This window comes from Stegostoma tigrinum, chromosome 4 (genome assembly GCF_030684315.1).
Source record: "Stegostoma tigrinum isolate sSteTig4 chromosome 4, sSteTig4.hap1, whole genome shotgun sequence".
Classification (NCBI taxonomy): Eukaryota; Metazoa; Chordata; class Chondrichthyes; order Orectolobiformes; family Stegostomatidae; genus Stegostoma; species Stegostoma tigrinum.
The window spans coordinates 61,124,155-61,129,844 of record NC_081357.1 but is presented as its reverse complement, the minus strand read 5'-3'; positions in this window follow the sequence as shown (position 1 = coordinate 61,129,844).

Genomic DNA, 5,690 nt, shown 5'->3' with positions numbered 1-5,690 from the left:
TAAAGCTAAATACAACTACTCATTCCACCTCTGTGCAGATCAGCTGCAATCACAAATACAGCAGTGCTAATCTCCCATCTTGTTGACATGCTGTTTGTGAAATGGTGACAAATTTCACACTTATGAGTACAATGAAGAAGAAAAACTGAAAATGGTGAATATTGGAAATAAAAACTGAAAATACAAGTTGATCAACATTGGCAAATAGACATTTTATTTATTCTCATTGAATGAGAAAACTGTGAAAATAAGTGAATGCTCTTCATTAGTAGCATTGTGGAGTTAGTAAGACATCTAAGTTGTTTGATGATCATTTCAGACATCCCAGTATGATTCAATTGTACAAGTGTGGGGCACATAGACCAGATCAAAAAGCAACAGTAAAAGCTCTCTTCTCCAGTTGGAAGTTGGAGGAAGAGGGCCAAGGACAGCCGGGCTTTCAGCAGAAGTCCATATCAACCCAGGTTACTTAGGGAGTAACTCTCCCACTTGAACTTCAGTGATTAAACAGTGATGAACATGCTTACTGAAATCTACCCTCTTCGTGCAATGCGTTGCCAGTGGCTGCAAAAGGTGACTGTGCTGATAAGCTTCAATGTACTAATTTTCTTCCAGGCTGGATATGGAGAAACTTGCAACAACATGCAACTTGTCATATACTGTTGCACTTGGGAGATTAATGAAGTTTTCTATTGAAAAAAAAGCTGACAACATTTAATTCTTTCCTGCTGGAGTGCCAGGCAGAGTAAACATGTGGTTTCATGAGAATTGCTGGCTTCCCCATGGTGGAGGGAGAAATTGACAGCTAACACTTCACACTGAGATCACCCCATGTCATCACAAAGATTGGGGGCTCCACAACTGAAAGGAACTCCGCTCCCTTGAAGACCCAGCTTGTGTATGACTATATTCAGTTCCTCAGAGAGGACAGCACCTGGTATGAGTCAACATGCCTTCATTTTTTATCAGTTTACCTTTCCATCTGCATTTGAGGCACCATACAGCCAAAGGATGTATACAGGGTAACAAAGCTATTTGTTAACTGCATGACTTATGACTCATGTTCATTACCCATGTACCCATTCACAACATATATAAAATGAAAGCCATGCTGTACCACATAAAATGTGACAGACCAGGCAATTAACATGCTGAAACAACACCTTCAGTGTTTGGACTGTGCAAGCAGGAGCCTGGCCATACTCAGCAGAACATGCATCAAAATTCCTGGCGTTTTGATGTTGGTTGCACAACCTCAACCCTTCCAACCAACTATTTGATGAGCAGCTACAGAGCAGGAGGAAAATTGCAAAGAGAAAGAGTAGGAGCAGCAACATTCCAGACAGCTCTTTGCTGGCCAAGCTATTTGCGAATAACTTATCTGACTGTGATTTAGGTAAACACAACTCCAAATCACCATTCAACAACAGCCCACACCTTCTCTTCCCTCTCTTACTGGACAGTACAATGCTTGACTGACAACAATAAAATAAATAATTGTGCAATAAACAGTGTAAAACAAATAGGTAATTTGATCTCAGTATTTGCACGAGAGTGTTATAATAATAATTATAATGAAAAGGAAATACTAAAATCAGAATCACTATAATAAGCAGCAATTAATTATTAATAATGTAAAACAACCTGTCCTTATAATTTAATCCTTTTGGCCTTGACACCCCTTGGTAAATCTGCACTGCATCTTCTCAAACATGCGATGACCAGAACTGATCACAGTACTCCAAATGGTTTCTAACAACCTTTTGCATTCCAGCTCTTTTCAGATAAAGGTCAAAATTCTATTCTAACTCTTCTGTTCTGTTATGTCTTACAGCAGATATACCATGAACCATTAAGAGCCATGCTCATGATGTTCTTATGACATGTATAATGGTATTAAGCATTGTCTACATTTTATTGAGCTCTGTCCCTCTTAAAGCATCACCTACAAAGAGGTGTGCTGCTGTACACTGGAATTGCTTAGCTTGAGCCCAGACATGCAAGTGCTTGTAATTGGCATGTACATGCTGTGTGTAAATACCAGAATTTGTAATTAAAGTTCATTGAATTCTTCAGAAGTGACCCATGTCTCGTATTTATGTAATGAGAGCTAATATAGCGTGTTAGTTGCAAATCCTCAGTATATCTCACCACCTCACATTACCTTTTTCCAACCTGTCCACTAGCTTGAAAAAACTTCTGTACTTGACCACCTCACCCTTTTTGACTATCTATAGCAGTGCTATGGTCCAGGCAAGGTAGGAAGGAATGTCTGAGAGTGCGCGGTCAGCCTCTGAAGGTTTAAGACTGGTGCACCAAACAACAACAGCCTCACCCTTAATGGTGAGGTTTGATAACAATGTGATAGCTGGACTGAGAGAATGGTGGCATTATGGATACCCACAGGGTCCTATTAGTTCTTTTGTAAGGCGTGTTGAATATTCCGTATTCCAGTGCTACTCAGGCCTCCTCTCCCCAACTCTTCCTTGTACATCTAGATAGTATTTATGCTACTTTATGCTTTCATTTAGAAATGGAAAAAAAAATCAATTTTTCTTTCCAATCTCTAACTTTCTCTGACCTTCACATGGTCCATCCCATTTCTGACACTTCCTTTGCCTTATTTGATTTCTTTGTATCCTTTCTAAGAATAGGTTGCCTACAAATATTCATTGCAAGCTGCATCTCTCACAGTAATCTCAAATACACTTTTGCACATCCTTCCTCCCATAAGGGCTCCTTTATGTTGTCCCAGTTTTTCCATTTCTTTTGTATTACTTCTGATGATCCAACCTTTCACAACATATCTTGACAAAGAATTCCTCACTATTATGGTTGACAAGGCCCTAATCCATTCCCCTTCCTCCCAGAATGGTGACAAGGTTCCCTTTGTGCTCAATTTCGAGCCCAACAGATTCCACATTCAAAGGATCATCCTTTGCCATTTAAACGACAACCATCATAATGCCACCAGTAGTCACATCTTGCCCTCCTCTCCCTGTCAGCATTCTGACTATTCCATCCTTCATCCACTGCTCTATTAGACCCAACACCTTCTCTCCACTGACAGCATCCTTCCATGTAATGACAGAGGTACAACACCTCACTGATTGAGACTGCAAGCTGTCCTTCCAGATAAATCATTTCCTCTGCATTAGGGAGATCAAATTGACACTGGGTTATTGCTTTGCGGACAGTTCCACTTAATCCACAAGGTTGACCTTCCAGGTCATGAACTTCCAATTGCTTACCATTTTAATTCACCATCTTTTTTCATGCTCACATTTATGTACTCAGCCTGCTGTAGTGTTTCAGAGAAGCTAAATGCATGCTTTAGTCCTTCTCTTTTAAGGAGACACAATTCAGCTTCCTAGCCTCAACCGCAAGTTCAACGTCCACAGACCATGAGCACTGACTTTCAAAAGCCTATCTGTATCCTTATCTACATGTTTTGCTTTCAGACAGAGATGATCTTTATTTTACCATTAACACCAAGTCTATACCAAAGCTCTGTTTCTTTACTACAACTATAACCACGCATCCTGCATTTTCTTCCATAATATGGTTTTTAGTTTGTTCTGTCCTCTAACCTAGATCCCCACTTTTGTTCTACCTCACCCTCTCTCCTTCTAACAGATAATGCCCATCACATTTCTATCTCTTCCATTACAAAGAAGAGAAATACATAATTCAAAATATTAACTCTGTTCCTCTTGTCACAGATATTGTCAGTCCTACTGAGTTTTTACAACACTTTTTGCTTTTATTTCAGATTTCCAGAATCTGGAAGCATCTTCCTTTTGTTACATTAATTTACTTTATATTATGCTACTTGCCATGCTACCCTGACTTAGTTTTGTCAAGACAGTTACATATAGAGCTCTCTAATTGTTTTACTTAAGGCAATATCACTTCAGGAAAAGAAAATGCCACAAGCCAGTATAGATTTCTGTGGAGCATCACGCATCGCTATGGACTATGTTTTAAATGGTAAAAAAAATTGCAGCACACTGCTGTGCAGAGGGACTTGGGTGTCCTTGTGCATGAATCGCTAAAAGTAGGATTGCAGGTGCAGCAGGTAATTAAAAAGGCAAATGGAATTTTGTCTGCCATTGCTACAGGAATGGAGTTTAAAAACAGGGAGGCAATGCTGCAGCTGTATAGGGTCCTGGTGAGGCCACACCTGGAGTACTGTGTGCGGCTTTCGTCTCCTTACTTGAGAAGGGTGTTCAGAGGAGATTCACTCGATTGATTCCAGAGTTGAGAGGGTTGGATTGAGGAGACACTGAGTAGGCTAGGAGTATACTCATTGGAATTCAGAAGAATGAGGGGAGATCTTCTAGAAACATATAAGATTATGAAGGGAATAGATAAGGTGGAGGCAGGGAGGTTGTTTCTGCTAGCAGGTGAAACTAGGACTAGAGGGCATTGCCTCAAAATAAAGGGAAGCAGATGTAGGACTGAGGTCAGGAGGAACTTCTTCACCCAAAGGGCTGTGAATCTGTGGAATTCCCTGCCCAGTGAAATGGTTGAAGCTACCTCACTGAATGTTTTTAAGGCGAGGCTAGATAAATTTTTATGGTGAATGGGCAGGTAAGTGGAGCTGAGTTGCAAAAAGATCAGCCATGACCTTATTAAATAGTGGAGCAGAATTGAGGGACCGGATGGCCCATTCCTGCTCCTAGTTCTTATGTTCTTATCACATCCTATCAAATGGAGCAATATGTTGTACACTCTGTGACTTCTATTATTGAAAAAGAAACCATTGTCCAAGCCAATATTTCACCACTAATTCCAATGGCTTTCATTTGTGTTAACTTTCACGTGTGTGATGACAGGTTTATAAAATATATTATCAAATTTGGAATTTGGTGTGTTTTAAGAAGAGAGGCATGTGGATGTGGGCTAGTGCTGTGGTACCTTTTAAAAAGTAGAAATCAGAAAATAATTCTGGAGAGCTGATCTAAACCTTCCAGTTCCAGGAAGATATATTACTGCATTCCAGGACGTGGGAGAACCGCTGCAATGTTAATAGATAAGATGTTTATACTTTTGGGTTTATGACAGGAAGTGCATGCACATTAAGACATTAGTTTTGTATTCAGTTCAGAAAACACCAAAATTTTTAGTTGAGAAGTATCAAGTGTCAAATTCAGAAGTATGCCTCAGCATTTCTCCAAGCAGAAGATTGTTCAATTCTGAAGAAACAAGTCAGTGAAGTAAGAGAGATTTTTCTAGTTTGTGGAGTCTCTAAGCCGGGTGAGCTTGTTATGTTGAAACACTTACTTCGTCTGAATTGTGAGAAGTTTATGCCATCAGACTCAGAGAGGAAACATAAAATTGTCTCTACAGTTCAAGAGAAAGAAACTGGAAGAAGTCAGTTAAGTAGAAACATAAGCAATTAAGATAGGAGTATAACTACTCCGACATGAGTCTGCAAATTAGATAGCACTGGAAGACTTGTATTGATACATGTGTTAAAATTGTTCTAACTCCAGTGTACTTATGTGTCACCGTTTTTCTTTAGTTGTGCAATAAGCTTAACTTATGTTGTTAAAGAACCTTTACAGTCTCAGTTTCTTTAATGCTTCAGTAATTAATCATCTTGTTAACTAGCTAAATAATAAGCTATCAATATAGGCCTTATTTGTCCAAAGGTACCACCAGTTATTATCATAACAGGTGGAACC